This window comes from Pinus tabuliformis, chromosome 5_1, assembly GCF_031772625.1.
Source record: "Pinus tabuliformis cultivar Carrire ecotype Pingquan chromosome 5_1, CPIR1, whole genome shotgun sequence".
Classification (NCBI taxonomy): domain Eukaryota; kingdom Viridiplantae; phylum Streptophyta; class Pinopsida; order Pinales; family Pinaceae; genus Pinus; species Pinus tabuliformis.
Window position 1 is genome coordinate 542,677,760 of NC_142305.1, and position 18,884 is coordinate 542,696,643.

The 18,884-nt window shown below is 37.4% G+C and overlaps 1 protein-coding gene across 5 annotated transcripts in view; it reads left to right on the plus strand.

Moving 5' to 3' along the window:
* The window catches only part of LOC149165948 (putative arabinosyltransferase ARAD1), a 96,754-nt gene that overhangs the window by 44,209 nt on the left and 33,661 nt on the right, over positions 1 to 18,884 (plus strand). Inside the window, exons 3-4 of one of the 5 annotated variants that reach the window (XR_016260800.1) lie at positions 10,010 to 10,174; positions 10,440 to 10,511. The exons of 1 other annotated variant lie outside the window; for it this stretch is intronic. The gene's annotated coding sequence lies outside the window, so the exon portion shown is untranslated. Of the gene's footprint in view, positions 1 to 9,878; positions 9,930 to 10,009; positions 10,175 to 10,439; positions 10,512 to 10,541; positions 11,262 to 18,884 lie in introns of those variants that run through there. 3 more of the 5 variants (XM_089432432.1, XM_089432431.1, XM_089432430.1) reach the window with 3 other exon arrangements.

An 18,884-nucleotide genomic window follows, 5' to 3' on the forward strand; every position in this document is an offset into this window, starting at 1 on the left:
GTTGTTTTGGCATGGGATATGGTAATATTGGTAACAAGTTGACTTTTATTCTATTCACTTTAGTGCCATGTTGGTATTGGAAATCACGTTAGTATCACCCATGTGGAGCTAGTAATGTATGGAATTCCCTAGAGACATCTAGAAGCATTAAGAGAATGGAAAACGCTAACCCCAACAACCAAGAATGGTTTATAAAACCCTAGTCAGGGAAGGAAAGGGTTTGACTTCTGTTGTGGTGTTCATGGTCCATGCAAAATAGTTGCCAAGAGGAGCAAGAGAGTAACAAAGTAGTAGAGAATGTTGAGATTCACAAGAGTAAGGGGGATTGAATGGAATCAAATAGCAAACCCTAAAAACTGCAATAAAAAAAGGAAGCAACACTAGGGCAGTGCATAAAACCCACAACAAATGTGCTAGAACTGAACCAGAAGTATGCTAGAGGGAGAATCACCAAATGTGTTGGAGTGAGGTGGTCACAGCCATAACAAGTAGGAACAAAAGAGAGCGCAATAGGTTAAGGTGCCCATAGGCTAATCACTTGTCTAAAGAATGATATAATGAATTTGATCACTTAATGTGAAATACAAATAAGAGAGGGTTTATTTATACCCATCTCAAGTAGTAGGGTGGTTTGTCCAATAGGGATTATGGGCCTAGACAACTAACCCTTATTGACTAGGTCGACCTTAGCCAAATCTAATAACAATGATTACATAATGCTGTTTTTGGCAAAGCTACACGAGTCCACATAGAGAAAACAGGGACTTTAAATAAATATGGGTTCAAAGATACTGAACTGAGAACACTCAACATACTATAGGGTCATCGATGTTCAAAAGACAAATGAGGGCAGGTCTATAAATATCCAACTCAATATAAGAGTTCAACTGTTGTTGAAGAAGATTACACCCATATTATCGACATCCCCCCTTAATCTAAACAAAGGGTCTTGGAGAGAAGGCATTGCATCACAAGAGAACATCTCCCATAATGTTGAACAAGGGTCACAAACAGAAGATATTACATACTATCCTCTCTAAATGCCATAAATTCCTCACCAGCACATTTCTACACGTTGGTGAAATGGCCTATTGATGAGGTATAGTGAAGAATCAAGATGTTGATACATTGGTTTGTTGAAAGCACAAAGGTTGACACAATCTATCCATGAGGATGACACTGATGGATATAGTGCATCTATGTAATGTCCCCTGTGGATTAATTGCTCAAGGGAGGATGGAGTAGCCTGTCCAACCCCATAGGCTAAAGTCTTTGATAAAGGAGGACACCCAATTATCCAATGTTTTGGGGCAACATTTGGTATATTTTGGGGTAGCTGGGGCAAAAATCCCAAATTGGGGGTTGCACATGAACCCTTCACATTTGATTAAGGAGGAGAAAACCCCATGAGGGAATCTATAAATAAAGGAGAGTTGGAATCACATTTTCATCATCGATTTGGATTGGAATATATCTGATTTTCTTGAGCTGAGGCTCTGAGGGTTTTAATACCCCTTCTTCTTGATTAGTTTTGGTGGAGGTGATCCCACCCTAGCGAATCCCGTCTAGTTTCGGTGGAGCTGATTCCACCCTACCTAGACACCTGTTTTCTTTGTTTCGGCACAGCATATTCTCTTGGAGTAGCTCGGTTTCTGTTCTGGTTAAAGCAGGGAAACTAACCTCTGTGATTTTGTATTGGTCAATGGAGAACAGCGAAGGGTTTTTGGTCAAGAAAGACTCAGAGTTGCAGTAAGACGGTCAGAGGCACCAGAGCCAAGCAGAAAGGCCTTTCCTAGACGGTGAGGCTGTTTTTATGGTATATTTCGGTAGTACCATTTGCTGGGCAGTGTATCACTCATATCTGAGACCAGGTTTATTAGGTCAAGGAAAAATAAGACTGCAGAAGCCCTCTCTGAGGGTTACAAACCCTAACCAGGACAGCAGGGCACTTACACATTAAGAAGGGTTCGTTCTGGGCTGATCTGAAGTAAATCTGAGGCACCAAAACCGTCACCAGTGCAGCTCCTGTGGAAGCGATAGCTGATAGCAGCATCTAAGGGTGTACAGTTATGCAATTTGATACAACAGGGTTATTCCTGAGGTCAAAGTCACTTTCTGAGGCAGCAAACTCAGGTAAATTACAGCGGCAGCCCTCTAAGGCTTTATATGCGGCCTGCTGTCTTTCCTGAGACTATTAGTGCTGCGGTCTAAACCCTAGTCTCTTGGCTGAGGCAGTGAATAATCTCTTCAACCATCCGGGCTCACACGGAATCTTGAAGAGCTTTCCACAGATGCGGAATTGGACTGCCGAATACCCAGACCACCTACTAACCAGCGGCTGGTATCAACAGAAGCAGCACAGTCAAGGTTAAGAGGATTGTTTCCGCCACAAGTGGAAACTTGGAGCAGGTCGGAAGTAGTGCAGATAAGCAGAAGTTAGACATTTAGTCTGGTAACCACAGAATTGAATAAGTACTAGTTCAGTTAGAATATTTGTATCCTGAATTGTGACATAGCAAAATAGTGCTGTTCTGATGGATTATTGATTGGATACAATTATTGTTTTGTTGGGCAGTCAGCCATAATTTATTGTGGTCTGATTGAAGAATCTTGTCACTGTGGAAATCTTTATATCATGAACACATAAAAGAATGTGCACTGCTGTTTGAATGTGCATTACTGTTACATAGTCTTTCTGATTTATTTGAAAAAACCTAGAACCCTAAGGGAAAAAATTTCCTTAGAACATTACAATCTTGAATGGATCAACATCATAATGTGAAGATGGATCCATTGAAAATTTGAAACATGTTGAGAATAATTGATTTGTCCAAAAAAGGGAGTGCTTGAGGAAGCACTTGTAGAAGGTATATCAAAAAGAGAAGGTGCACCAATTTGTGACATAGAAAGCTTCAATGTAATAAGATGAGAGTCATCCGTAGAATAATCCTCAGTAAGTAGTGGGAAGATCCTGGTATATCATGAGTAGAAAATTAGTCAAATGCGCCTCTCCGTTCAATCATTTGGTGAATGGCAATGGGCACATAAGCTAAGTGCATGGTCACATGCGCATTGTGAATTGTTTCAACAATATTGTTGAAAAGATCCTTGTCACAAATTGTTAGTCTTGCAAGTTCTTAAATTTTCTGGAAACAACCATGCAAAACTTGAACGCTGCTGTAGATATTGGTCATATTTAGGACTTTAGACGAATAATAAATGCTCACTAATAAGATGCAATTATGGGGCATTTAATGTTCTGGTTAATAGTTAAGTGTATGAGAGTTACCTAATGTACTCCTCTCTCCTACTATATAATGAGGTGTTACATCGTCTAATAAATGAATCCACTTTCTCATTATTATGTGTATAAAAATAACATCGTATTAGGGCCAAGTTGAGGAGAAGTGAAGAAACAGGTGAAGGAGCTGAGGGATTGCTACAATTAAAGAAGGCACCAATGCACTACTCATACACATTGGATAAAGGAACTAAGGAAGTAAATACAATGATAGTTGTGTAAACTTGTGGAGATATTTATGTTAGAGAGAGGAATTGCAACTGTAAAGGAGATACTCGTGGAGATATCTGTATTAGAGAAGGGAAACGGCTGTCAGTTCTTGTGATTTCTAGCTGACAAGCAAAGGACATTTGAAGCCACTGTAAAAGTTAGATAATAATAGACTTAGGTGTCTGCCAAGTGAAGAAAGATGAAGTTACCATTGCTGTAGCCATGGAATAGAGATAGAGAAAGGAATTGCAATTATAAAGGAGATGCTTGTGGAGATAACCGTGTTAGAGAATGGAAATGGCTGCCAGTTCTTGTGATTTCTAGCTGCCATGCAAAGGACATATGAAGCCACTGTAAAAGTTAGACAATACTAAACTTAGGTATCTGCCAAGTGAAGAAAATTGAAGCTACCATTGCTGTAGCCATGGAATACAGATTGAGATTCTGTTGTTGCAATGTGTGAATAGTTTCAAGGTTAAAGTTGTAGCCAAAAGGATTTCGATCAATCACCCGTGAGAGGCTGTTGTCAGAGTGTGAAGGTCCGCATATAACTGCTAATTGTCATTTAATTTTGATAGGTTGTAATTAGGAAAAAAGGTGAAATACACTTATGGTCAGAATCAAAGAGAAATTCAGAGCTGTTGAATTGCTAATAAAAGAAGCTAGTCGTTAAAGGGCACTAATGCTTGTGTGATGTTGTGAAGAGGAATTGGTTTCACCTACAATATTACAATTTGGAGAGTGAGGTTGGGTTGAATTGATGACTGTGTCAGAGTCTAGTTAATCATATTCCATGTGACAAATTGCTTGGAATATGCATGACATAAGTGCACCAAATAAGTTCTATGATTGCCAAGACTGCATTCAGTATGCATTGATATTAATACTGAAGAATACAATTTTGAAAAGGGTTCATGCGTTTGTATACAGAAATTAAAGGCCAAGTTTTGTTGGAGTGATAGTTAGAAGAGTTGTGTTTTCTGATTTTCTAAGCATAGAACATAAATGTTTTCTGAAATTTGAGAAGCCAGTGGTTGTGTACCAATATAAATTATTTTATTTGAGGTTTAGCCTTTGGAACACAGTTAAAAGAGTGAACCCTGTTGAGAAATTTAGGGGCAGCTAGATTAGGTGATTTCTCTTACTTTGATAATTGCTTGTGATGTATTTTTACTTAACTTGATTAGCTTCTCTTTTACTTTATTATTAGTAGTGTTCTCTATCGTCAAACAACTACCAAACAACGAAGATCAATGAGACAAGGAGACATAAAATGTAGGCTGTCAGCCAGGGCCAAAACCTCTCCTCTTGAGAGGAAAACCCACAAGAACTCTTCTCTTCTTATAGAACTTCAAATGACGAATTCCAAGACTTAAGACCCTTGTCAAAGACCCTTCCAAGACCAAGTCACAACTCTCTCCTCGATGAGCTTCTTTCTAGCAATTTCGACCCCAACAACTTCTCCAACAACTTCAACCCCTAGCAGCTTCTCCAGCAACTTCGATCCCCAATAACTTCTCCAGTAACTTCGACCCCCAACAACTTTTCTTGCAAAAACCCTAACTCTTGCACGTGTGGAAAATATGGTGATTTCTTCCTCTTTTCTCCTTCGCTTGAATTGATCCTTTCGTCTTGGAAACTCGACTTGCAAAGTATGCCAATTGATGCCCTAACTCGACTTCTGCAATTTGGTCTTAGCTGCTGCAATAAGTGCCCTAGTTTTCTCGCACGTGTGAAGGAAATAGCCCAAAAACAGTCCCAAAACTTCGCTTTCTTCTTCCTCGTCTAGTCGTCCACTTCTTCGCACCTTTTTGGTGTCTTCCTCTTGCTTGATCGAATCTCGTGTGTGTAAGTGAGTGCCCTTCAATTAAGGTTGAAGGCTCTAATATATAGGCTGCTCTTCTAGGTCAAATATCTATTTGGAGGCTGACTTGATCTTTTTCTTGTTGACAAGGTCTTGGAGGGTCTATTTGACATTTTTGACTTTACATAAATTTTCTTTACAATATGCAACATGCCCAAAAGGGTCTTCCATACATAAGAATGACTCAATTGACTTGTCGACTTAATGACAAGCCCTAGAAGCACCCAATGGGTGCTTGACCTATAAAACATAACCTTGAGCATGAAACCCATGCCAACTGACAGTAATAATTTTTTTTTTCTTTACATCAAATACATAAAATCATGATTAAATATGTCATTGTGAAGATCAAACCTAGTTACATATTTCAACACCCCCTCTTAACTAGGGAGGTATTCATAATATATACGAGGTACTTGGACATTCTCATACTGAACAGTTCTTATAAGAAGAGTCGAATTGGTAAGCCATCTTATAAGCTGCTTTCTCAGCTCATACCAGTGCATCTCATCATACCAACCAACATTGTCACATAGCAAGGCCTTGACTAACAATTTTGTTGTAGCTAAATCTTGTCAAGGAGGATAGCGGTCTCAAATGGGGTTCATGTTGTCATATGAAAAAATTTTTGTGACTTTTGTTTGTTAAAATTTTCGAACTCAAGGAAATCCAATTCTTTATGATTCCTTATGAGCTATTGTGGTGCTCTTGGTCCTGTGCCAAAAAGTTATTTTATTAAAATACTAGGCTTTGGCCCAATCTTTAAGCTTTGATACATATGGCTCTGAAGTTCACAACCAATCACAGAGTGCCCAAATATATTGTCTAGCACCAAGGAAAGAGCTCATGAAGAGGTTGTTATTTTCATAGCGTGTCAAAATGGTAAAAGGCATTTGATATATATAAAGGATCTAAAGAGCATATTACCTTATGGAGATGAGACATATTTCAGGTATTTAAGTTAATAAAGCTCGCACAGGTCAATGCCTCTATGCATATTTCGTAGTCAAGGATGAGAGACTTGAATATTATATTCATCATACAGATCAAAACGAGTGATATACAAATATATATATCGTATGAGTGATTAAATATGTGAAGACATAATTGATTTATTAGATGGTTTTTATGCCTGCCACAAGAGAATACTCGTTAAAGAAGACAACGCATTGGAAGGTGCCTCGGGCCTTGTTCTTATTACAACATATATGGCCACTAAAGATGAAGCAAATGTCCCTAGCATCAAGCGGGAAAATGACTCTGTCGCACCTGAGCGTTATAGGAGTTATAAGCTTCCAACGATGGGTCTTGTTGATTTTTCTGGTCATCCGTTATACTAAACATGTGTCAGATCAACTTTTGAAGCACAAGATAACACTGTTGGACTGGATCTTCGCCAGCATAGAATTTCATATATGCTTGAATAACAGAGAGCGCAGGCAAGAATATGTTGTGTGGATTGGTGGGCATTTGCGAAAACTAGTGATATAAGAAGCCAATGCATATACAAGGTGCCGAATTAAGGGAGGAGCCTGCCAAGGCAGTGGATTATAATGCACAACACGTTGTAATAATCTCAAGGCATTTGGGTATTTGAGTACCTAAATATATATATGTTTTTTTTCCTATTGTACCTGGGATGTTTTATCCTATCATATACAACATTTATTATATGGTGAGTATGCAGGATAATTCATTCTTTTCAATCGGAGTTTATATGCATATGGTTATATTAAAATCTGCAATGCCATTTTTGAGCGTTAAGTGATTTTGACATTACGAAATGAAGAATTGGACAGAAGTTGAAAGTATCCAGTCAAATTCTGAATTCCAATTTTGACAAAACATCCTAAATAAAGCAACATCGAAAAAAAGATGGCTCTGATGAAAGAAAAGGTACACTGTTTGGCGCAAAAATTACAGGTGGAGGTTCAGGTGGGACAGTTCATGTGCTTGATTGAAACTGTGTTCAAAGTAGCGCAGAAATTATCAAAATTCAGCAACGATACAAGGCTGCAACTGCCCAACATACAACCCACCTGAAAAATAATAAAAGCCCAACATACCTATGTTTAGTTTTTTTGATGTGGGTTTTGGTACGCAACATTGTAAAATTGATGTGGATTGTGACATGAGTAAAATTGGAGGACGACCTCTCTAATTCTATATTTTGGTTTTGGCATTTAACATATATATCTTTATTGAAACGTGAAGGAGTTTGGAAAAGCAAGAAGAATAATGAGTGCCTCTAAATCCTACGATGTGGCTGAGAAGTCAAATGGCATTTTTATCATCTTATGTGTCTGGAATTAGATCGCAGAGCAGGAGTCTGGTTTTAGATCCAATCTCCATGCTGCAAACCAAGTATCAAGTCCACGAATTGACAACAACAGTCATCATACACAAGGTGTCGAACCGAAAGGAGAAGCTTGCGGGGTCCAACATAGGGTTTAACGCTTCAATGGAAGTTATACGCAGATGGGATCAGGTCTTCACGTCATCATTTATGAACTAGCTTTGTACCTATTATCAACGATTAACATAGTCATGCATAAATCCAACAAAGTCCCAACAACACAAAATACTCAAAGTTTATGTTAAAGAGTGCCCCTGGGAGTGGTTTGGCCGGAACCACTTGTCTATAGATTGACGGCTCAATTTTTTCCCGACATCACTTCTTCTTCGTACCAGAAACCATTAGGCGTGGTCACGGGGCAGAAAGTGGTTTTCCAAAACCGTTATTGGGGCCCACATCTATCTTTTGATTTGACAACACATTATTTATGAGGTTGTATTGCAAAGTTTCAAAGGGGTTGGGGTTTTATTTTCAAAGTTTTTATTTAATATTATATATATAATATTAAAATAATCTTTTTGTAATTTGATGATTTCAGAACCTTTCGTCTAAAATCAAAAGAGAGAGATAAGGTAAGAAACAATTGTAATAACCATATCAAGAATCAATTTTGGAAATTGATTAAGACAGATAGGATGGGGAAAGGGAAGAAAAATGGAAATCAACAATTGTGAAGTGTTTGGAGGTTCAAAGTCCAGTACTCATGACTGTCATTGCAATCAGAATCTCTCTCTGAAATCTAAGAATACACAACAGTTTTGATTCCAGCTTTGGGAGTAGTTGCAGAAATGTTTTCCTCTGTGTTTTCATTCTTTCATTTAATGTTTTTCCTTTATCAACATGAGTGTAACTGCTGACTGCTTTTAGTTAGTTGATTTACTGATGTTGTCTTATCAGCAGAGGGTGCCCGCAAAACTGATTTAAATTAGCCTTAAAAGGCACTCCACCACGCTATAAATTCATCCACATCTTCTCAACCTTTCACTATTCTTTCTACAATAGTTGTATTCAAATTCTTAATTGCCTGGGTATGAACTCTGCCATCTTTCTTTTCTTCAAATCACTTCTTCAGTCTAAGACCCTGCAACTCTCAAAGTCTTATGGCCATTCTGTTTTGGAAAGCTAGGGTTTTAGAATTAGAAGTTTTGGTTGCAAGGCCTCATGGCTTGTCCCTCCAACCATTGATTTTCACTATTTCTATTCAATCTTAAGTTGTCTCGGGCACTGGTTCCCCAACAGCCAGGAACTGTCTCCGAGAGTTACAACATCTTTTGGCGTCGTTGCCGGGGAACATAGAACCGGAGGTATTTTCGCCTGGGTAATGAGATCTATTTCTTGATGGAGAACAAGATTTAGATGTTGAAGTTTGGTTGTCAATCATTCATTTGGCAACTCTGTTGGAAAAGATTTTACTGAAAAGGAAAATTTGCTGATATAAAATGAAGAAGCTGCAAGGAAAGATTAGGTATCAGATGCTGAAAATTTTCAAAGGATTCTTGTTCTTTGTTATCAGTTCTATTGTCTATTTTCCCGTACATGTCAAGAGGGTTATTTCTTGTCTTGTATACTATGACTGGTCCAAACCCTCAACAATGTATTTTTCTTTGAAACAAAAGGATTTATCTTCTTTTTGAGTGGTAAATCTTGATCCTGTTCCTTCTTCTGAATCGAATGAGCAAAATCATGTTTGCATTACAATACCGCCTCAAAATCCCTAATCTTGTCAACTTGAACATGAAAATTCTGGTTCATTGTCTTCTGTGACAATCACTTCTGTGCCTTCTAATCAACCCACTAATATTCAATCCAAAATCTGGTAATTTTTTAAACCCCTGACGTTTCCACCTGCTCTTCATGATTACCCTGCAAGGTGTTTTAAATATCTTCCTCATTTCAGTGGATAAAGCTGTATTATAGCAGAGGAACATGTGCTGGCTTTTGAATGTTTTCTCGAAAGGTTTGAAATTATTCATGAAGATGTGGCTTTTGTTTTATCATTCATTAACTAGAGATGCTCAACAGTGGTTTCAATGTTTAAGGCCAAATACAATTAGTTCATGGCAAGAATTTCAAGACATCTTCCTGAGGTATTGGGGTGAACACAAATCTCATGAACAATATCTTTCTGAATTGTATGCAATGCATAGGAGAAGCAATGAAACAGTAAGTGAATTCAACAGGAGATTTCAAAAATTTTACTTCAGCATACCCAGAGAAATTCGCCCACCTGAAGCTGCTACTATGGTATACTATTCATCATCTCTTCATCTTGATGTAGCATTTTATCTCAGAGAGAAGGGATCCAAAACCCTGGAACAAATTTCTATTGATGCTCAAGAAGTTGAGGATAATCTTTGGGCCTCTGGGAAGCTTCCAGGTCAAGATTTGCATCTTGATCCGGAAATAACTCAGCAGGCGAAGGAATACAAACAATGATCATCAGGTTTGAATATAAATTCTTTTCTAATTCTACAATTTGCAAATCAAATTTTTCTGAAGTAGATGATTTTCCGTTTCATGAGTTAATGAATGGTTCTGACATGGTGTTTCTTGAAGGAAATGCCATTGAAATCGACAGTGTATACTCACATTATACATAACACTTTCCTAACAATAGTAAAATCTTCTTAGTTTCTGGAAAAAAATTGTCACATCCGCAATTTGTTGAACAAGAATACATGTCACATTCTCCAAATTTTTATTTTCAGATTAATTATGCTTATGTGAAAGAGTGCGAGGAATTGAACAAGGAGTTGTGTGGACATATCTTTGAGGCAAAAGCTTTTTTATCTGACTGCACAAAGAAACAGGTTGTTATACAACCCCAAGTTGAGGAGTCAAATAGCTAGTGTGGCTACCCTGTTCAAGAAGATACATGTCAACAGACTGTTCAAGAGACACATGGCAGCTGAAAAATTTTCTCATCAATTTTATGATCCAGTAGCTGACTATATGGAAGCCTTCTTTGGTCAGCAACAAATATCGTATGTATCAAGTTTTTTGTCTGCAATTCTCAAAGGGTGCATGCCTGTTTTAATTACTGAATTCCTGAAGTACACAGGCATAAGGTCCAGCACTCAAATGCTGTCCTGGTACCATTGGAACGCTGACTTCACGTGAAGGAATTCAACCCTGTATATAAGTAGGATTTGTATATAAATAAGCTCAGAAAAGGAGCATTTTGTTTTCAGTTTTCAAAGGTTCTATTTTAGTTGACAGAAAGAAGAATAAAAAGTTTGGAAAACAAAAATTTCAGAGGGATTTAGTCTTTTAAAAGCTTTCAGCAAATTGGGGATCAGTTGCAGTTTTTGTTCTGATTCCATGCCCAACCAAGGCTACTGATCTACAGTTCTCAGCGCTTTGCAGGCAAAGTTCTGTCCCCAGTTGGAGCCAGATGTTCTAGCTAAATCTTTCCAAGGAGTATAGCAGTCTCAAATGAGGTTCATTTTGTCATATGAACAAATTTTTATGACTTTTGTTTATTAAAATTTTCAAACTTAAGGAAATCCGGTTCTTTATGATTCCTTATGAGCTATTCTGGTGCTCTCGATCTTTTGCCAAAAAGTTATTTTATTAAAATACTAGGCTTTGGCCCAATCTTTAAGCTTTGATACATATGGCTCTGAAGTTCACGACCAATCACAGAATGCCCAAATAGATTATCTAGCACCAGCGAAAGAGCTCATGAAGAGGTTGTTATTTTCATAGCGTGTCAAAATGGTAAAAGGCCTTTGATATATATAAAGGATCTAAAGAGCATATTACCTTATGGAGATGAGACAGATTTCGGGTATTTAAGTTAATAAAGAGCGTACAGGTCAATGCCTCTATGCATATTTCGTAGTCAAGGATGAGAGACTTGAATATTAATTCATCATATAGATCAAAACCAGTGATATACAAATATATAGATCGTATGCGTATTTAAATTCTGTGAAGACATAATTGATTTATTAGATGGTTTTTATGCTTGCCACAAGAGAACCCTCGTTAAAGAAGACAACACATCGGGAGATGCCTCGGGCCTGTTGAAAAGTGTAACTAGGTGCGGTCTTCATAATGACGTGTAATTGTGATTTTATGTAATTGATGAAAAGAAGAAAATAAAATTATTTTGTAAATACTTGAATCATGGGTTTCATGATCAAGGAATATTATTTTAGTTAAGGTTCCCATTGTGAACCTTTGGGTTTTGTCATCTAGTCATGAAAGTCAATTTGAGTCAATGTCATGTATGAAGGACCCTTCTTGGGCATGTTACATATTTGTGTAAGTCATTGAAAGAATCAAAAGACCCTCCAAGACAAGCACAAGCATCTCCTAGCAAGTTGGCTTCAAAATAGAATAAATGATCTCCTCCAAAGGACACGTTGGCTCACCCTCCAACAAGTCGGCTTATTTGATGGGGAAACAACTATAAATAGGGCAACTCGCCTCATTTTAGGATCAAAATTTTGGTCATCATCAAGTCTGCAATAAGAGAAGCAAAGTTCATCAAGGAAGCTTATTATCAAGCAAAGGAGGGAAGAGTATAAATTGAGCTCTTTTCTAATCTGTTTTTGGGTTGATTTTGTCCACACGTGTGAGGAAGCAAGGGATCAGTTGCAGCAAAAGAAGCGAGAGAAGTTGCAGTCCTCTTGGGTAGCTGAGTTGGAAGAAGGTCAAGTCAATAAGAAGCCGAGTCAAGCTAGAAGGAGACCCTATCCAAAGCAAAGGAAATCAAGGCATATGATAAGGCCTTATGCATGAGCTAGGGTTTCTAAATTAATTGCAAACGTAATTCAAGGAGGTCGAAGGTTTGAAGCAGAAGGAGGCTGAGGTTGAAGAAGAAGCCGAGAAAGAGGAAGGAGCAAAAGGATCGTTGACTAAGGATCTCATCAAGGAAACCTTGTGTCTTGCTCTTGGAGTGGCAAATAGGTCAAGGGTCTTGGTCTTGGTATTCGTCAATTGGAATCTCTATAAGAAGAAGAATTTGTTCGGATTTTCCTCTCAAGTGAGAGAGGTTTTGGCACTGGCTGATAACCTATATTCTGTGACTTTTGTCTCTTTATGGTTTATGCATTGGTAGCTGTTTGATGAAGAATAACACTATAATAACACAAGTAAAAGAAGATCCTAATCTAAGAAGTAAAAAGCACTCAAGCAGTTATCAATAGAGGAGAAATCACCTAACCTTGATGCCCTAGATTTCTCAATAGGGCCTTGTCCTTATTACAACATATATGGCCTCTAAAGATGAAGCAAATGTCCCTAGAATCGAGCAGGAAAATGAATCTGTCGCACCTGAGTGTTATAGGAGTTATAAGCTTCCAATGATGGGTCTCATTGATTTTTTCTGGTCATCCGTTATGCTAAACATGTGTCAGATCAACTTTTGAAGCACAAGATAACACTGTTGGACTGGATCTTCGCTGACATAGAATTTTGTATATGCTTGAATAACGGAGAGCGCAGGCAAGAAAATGTTGTGGGGATTGGTGGGCATTTGCGAAAACCCTTGATATAAGAAGCCAACGCATATACAAGGTGCCGAATTAAGGGAGGATCTCGCCAAGGCAGTGGATTATAATGCACAACACGCTGTAATAATCTCAAGGCGTTAGGGTATTTGAGTATATGATATATATATATATATATATATATATTTTTTTTTTTTTTTTCTTTTTTTTTTTTTCTTTTCCTATTGCACCTAGGATGTTTTATCCCATCATATACAACAATTATTATATGGTGAGTACGTAGGATAATTCATTCTTTTCAACCAGAGTTTATATGTATATTGGCTATATTAAAGTCTACAATGCCATTTTTGAGTGTTAAGTGATTTTGACATTATGAAATGAAGAATTGGACAAAAGTTAAAAGTATCCAATCAAACTCTGAATTCCAATTTTGACAAAACAACCTAAATAAAGCGACATTGAAAAAAAGATGGTTCTGATGAAAGAAAAGGTACATTGTTTGGCGCAAAAATTATAGGTGGAGGTTCAGGTGGGATAGTTCATGTGCTTGATTGAAACTGTATTCAAAGTAGTGAAGAAATTATCAAAATTCAGCAACGATACAAGGCTGCAACTGGCCACTTACCTTACATATTTGAAGGTTCTTCTCCTGGAGCTGGGAAATTTGGTAACCCGAAAATTAAACGCCAAATTCATGCTAGATCATGAGTTAAATATGGTTGAGCAGCCCACTTGGAAAATAATAAAAGCCCAACGTACCTATGTTTAGTTTTTTTTGATGTAGTTTTTGGCATGCAACATTGTAAAATCGATGTGGATTGTGACGTGGGGAAAATTGGAGGACAACCTCTCCAATTCTATCTTTAGGTTTTGGCATTTAACATATATATTTTTATTGAAATGTGAAGGAGTTTGGAAAAGCAAGAAGAATAATGAGTGCCTATAAATCCTACGATGTGGCTGAGAAGTCAAATGGCTTTTTTATCATCTTATGTGTCCGGAATTGGATCGTAGAGCAGGAGTCTGGTTTTAGATCCAATCTCCACACTGCAAACCAAGCATCAAGTCCACAAACTGACAATGACAATCGTAAATCCACATAGTCATGCATAAATCCAACACAATCTCGACAACACAAAATACTCAAAGTTTATGTTAACGAGTGCTCTGGGAGCAGTTTGGCTAGAACCACTTGTCTACAGATCGATGACTCAAATTTTTCTAGATAACACTTCTTCTTCGTACTAAAAACCATTAGGCATGGTCCTGGGGTAGAAAATGGTTTTCCAAAACTGTAATTGGGGCCCACATCCATCTTTTTATTTGACAACACATTATTTATGAGCTATTGTAAAGTTTCAAAGGGGTTGGGGTTTTATTTTCAAAGTTTTCGTTTAATATTATTTATATATATATATATATATATAATATTAAAGTAATCTTTTTGTAATTTGATGATTTCATAACCTTTTGTCTAAAATCAAAAGAGAGAGATAAGGAAAGAAACAATTATAATAACCATATCAAGAATCAGTGTTGGAAAATGATTGAGATAGTTAGGCTGGGGAAAGGGAATAAAAATGAAAATGAACAATTGTAAGGGGTTCAGAGGTTCGGAGTCCAGTACTCATGACTAGCATTGTAATAAAAAATTCTCTCTGAAATCTAAGAATACACAACAGTTTTGATTCTAGCTTTTAGAGTAGTTGCAGAAATGTTTCCTCTTTTTGTTTTCATTCTTTCATTTATTGTTTTCCCTCTATCAACATGAGTGTAATGAAGGTGCTGGCTTCTTTTATTTAGCAGATTTACTAATGTTGTCTTCTCAATAGAGAGTACCTGCAAAACTTATTTAAAGAAGCCTTAAAAGGCGCTCCACCACGCTGTAAATTCATCCACATCTTCTCAACCTTTCAATATTCTTTCTACAATAGTTGTATTTAGTTTCTTAATGGCCTGGGTATGAACTCTGTCATCTTTCTTTTCTTCAAATCACTTCTTCAATCCAAGACCTTGCAACTCTCAAAGTTTTCTGGCCATTCCGCTTTGGAAAGCTAGGGTTCTAGAATTAGAAGTTTTGGTTGCAAGCCTTCATGGCCCGCTTATCCAACCAGTAATTTTAACTATTTCTATTCAATCTTAAGATGTCTCAGGCATTGGTTCCCCCACAACCAGGAACTGTCTCCGAGAGTTACAACAAGCTCTATCTCTCCACAAGATCAGAGCACAATGATGGCGAGACAAATGACTGATAGCCACCATCATCATTGTCTCTCAAGGGTCATACCCCACATGGGTGTTCGAAGTGTATGTCCTTTTAGGACAATTCTTGTCTTGGAATAACACATCCTCAAGGAATTTCCTCTTCGAACACTCTTTCATATTGGATGCCCTACCACATCCTCAAAGAGTATCAGAATCAATCTCAAATGCTTACCCAATCCTCCATTCTTTCTTTATAACATGAAGACAAGAACTATGTGTCTATCTCTCCCTCTCAACTAGGGAGGGTATACTCATTCCTATAAAAGGAATATACTCAACCTCCCTCTTAACCGAGGACTTGCCCAAGCTCCTTCTCAACTAGGGACTTGTTTCCAACATCGGCTAACAACTCTTTGGTGGAGATCTTGGTACTATCAACTGTTAGTAGGGATCCTCCTTTCAATGTCATGAACTTCAATTTCTACATCATGGAGCCTTCATCTTCTAGATCTTCTTTGTAGGGCATCGACCATCTTCTCCATCACTTTTCTTTCAATGAACCATAGGGTTGAATCAATAGTCATGTTATCCTTTTCTTCATCGAAAAGTCATCTTCTAGTCCACATCTAGCTTTTCTTCATACAACCACCTCTTCCAAGTCATGCTTCTCTCAGGATCTTCCATCTAATCACATGAGTACTAGCTGTTGGTGACTTCTACAACCTTCTTTCGGTAGCCCTGTAACAACCCATCCAGATGTTTTCAAAAATCAAAATGAACATCAAATTAAAGTTACCTTTTTATGATGGCCTTTCGTCATGACATCAACTTCTTGCAACATCAGCATCCTGCACATATATGAATCCATCTCCAAGACATTCATTACCAAGGTTCTCTTTTTCCAATATACCTATCAAGGTCTTCATACCTTCTTCATGTGATAGTTAATCCTTATCGTATCTTATGTGACTATAGTTGCTTCTTTTACGAACTCTTCTTCCTTTCTTCATATATTGCTTTCCTCAAGATCTTCTTTACATTGTTCTTTCAACATAGGAACGATGATTGTTAAACACCTCATATTCCGTGTGAGGTCATATTATGTTGATTTCATCTTATCAATATGCAGAAGAGTTCAAGGCACATTGTTTACATGCCTTCATGTATCTTTCTAAAGGACGAGTTTCTTCTTTTATCATGCTCAAGAGATAGAGCATTCTACTCATTCTATCCGCACCCATATGATGACATGACTTTCTATCTATCAAATATATACATACCTCTTTCTTCATGTGGTCATTTAGACTTCCTTCGGGCAACTTCATTTCCTTGCTTGAAGATGAAAGTACTTCAACCAACTTTGCTGCACATCTTTGTCATCAAACCGTCATCCTTTTAGCCTATAGATCCCACATAATGTGGAATGTAGACCATCTACGAGACACTTGCTTCTTCTTAAGTAGATGTGAATCTTCTAACGAAGGTTCCAACGAAGGATCTTAATGATCCTCATTCTGCAAATGCTCCTTTCTAATGATAATGATGTATGATGATCTCTTTATCTTCTATCTTGCTAGATGAATTTCTCCAACCATATAGATTGCTACTTCGGTTGTCCTTATATGCTTCCAATGGAGATGCCATGAGCTACTTCCTTTCTATTAGGATGACCGCTACAACCATGTAGACATTCTACTTAAGCTATACTTCCATGCTTCTATGATGATGTCATCTCTATATTGCTATGATGCATCCTATCATACTTGTGATTCTTTTTATTCTCTTCTATAACTGAAAAGAACTAAGTGAAGGAGATTATCTCAATCATAGTAGAGATCTTTCACTTCCTCCTTCTTTGTCTTCTTCTTTTCAGGCTCTTCTACTTCTTTTGTGATATGGGCTTCATTTCTTTCCTTTCTCTTCTTGTTGTCCTTCTTGAGTTTGGTACAATTTCTTTTATAGTGCCCATATTCATTAAACTCATAGCATTGTATTTTTGACATATTGATCTTCTTTTTCTGAGGACCAAACTTTCCGAACTTTCATTTTCTCTTAGACATGGCAACATATGCTTGAACTTGTTCGTTTGATCCAACATTGCTCTTCGCCTTCAACCTAGTTTCTTCAATCTTACATAATTGACCAAAGTTCATTGAATAGAGTAGCTTCCTTCTTTTCATAGATACTTGATACAAAATTGCCCCATTCATCCAGTAGTGCATTGAGCACAATGGTGGTCATTTCTTTATTGGACATTGTTTCCCCTAACTCTTGTAGATAGTCTCTTATTTGTGACACTCTCATAAGATATGAGGCTATCCCTTCTTCCTTTGATACCTTCGTCTTGTATAGCTCGGTTCTCAATGATATAATATCTTCTGCAGTGCTTTTGAAAAACAATTTTACCAACTTATCATATATTTCTTTTGATTACTCCAACTTTTCTACATAAGGGATGAGGAAATCCTTGATTGATTCTATGAGGATTCTTTGAGCCCTAATTTCCCCATTCATATACTTCGATAGTGCTTGAGCTTCCTCTTGTCATGGTTTGGAGATTGAACCCTTAACATGTCCAATAACTTCATTCTCTATGAGGATCAAATCTATCCTCTTCTTCCATGCAAGGAAATTTGATGACCCAACCAGTTTGTTGCTTTCCTTGCAGAATGAAGTCATGTTGATAGTAGATTCAGACATAAATATAAAGATATTTATTTGTCAAGTGAAGGTGTTCCTTGATGATGATATCTTCAACTTGACGACGTTGATAATAGAAGATGCTTTCTTGATGAAGATGGCGATGCTTCTTCTTGCTTTCTTTGGATGTAGAAATGTAGAATATTGAGACTTCAAAAAGAGTAGTCCTTCTTTCTTTGAGTGGAGGTAGGGTCCTTGAGATCTTCTTCTCCTTGTAATAATGCGATCCTCGATATGAGTACTCCTCCTTGGTGCTTCTTAGTCCCTTTCTTAGTGCTTCTTAGTCCCTTTCTTCAAGAAGATGTGTGGATTGGTCCTTTATGATCTCCTTGTATGTGGTCCTTATATATCCTTCTTCAATTGATGATCTTCAAGCTGTTTCTTCTTGTCTTGTCACCTTAACTCCGATTCCATGTTGAGAAGTTTAGGGGCAACTATATTAGGTGATTTCTCTTACTTTGATAATTGTTTGTGATGTATTTTTACTTAAATCAATTAGCTTCTCTTTTACTTGATTATTATTAGTGTTCTCTATCATCAAACAACTACCAAACAAGGATCAATGAGACAAGGAGACACAAAATATAGGTTGTCATCCAGGGTCAAAACCTCTCCTCTTGAGAGGAAAACCCACAAGAACTCTTTTCTTCTTATAGAACTTCAAATGACGAATTCCAAGACCTATGACCCTTGTCAAAGACCTCTCCAAGACCAAGTCACAACTTTCTCCTTGATGAGCTTTCTTTCCAGCAATTTCGACCCGATCAACTTCTCCAACAACTTCGA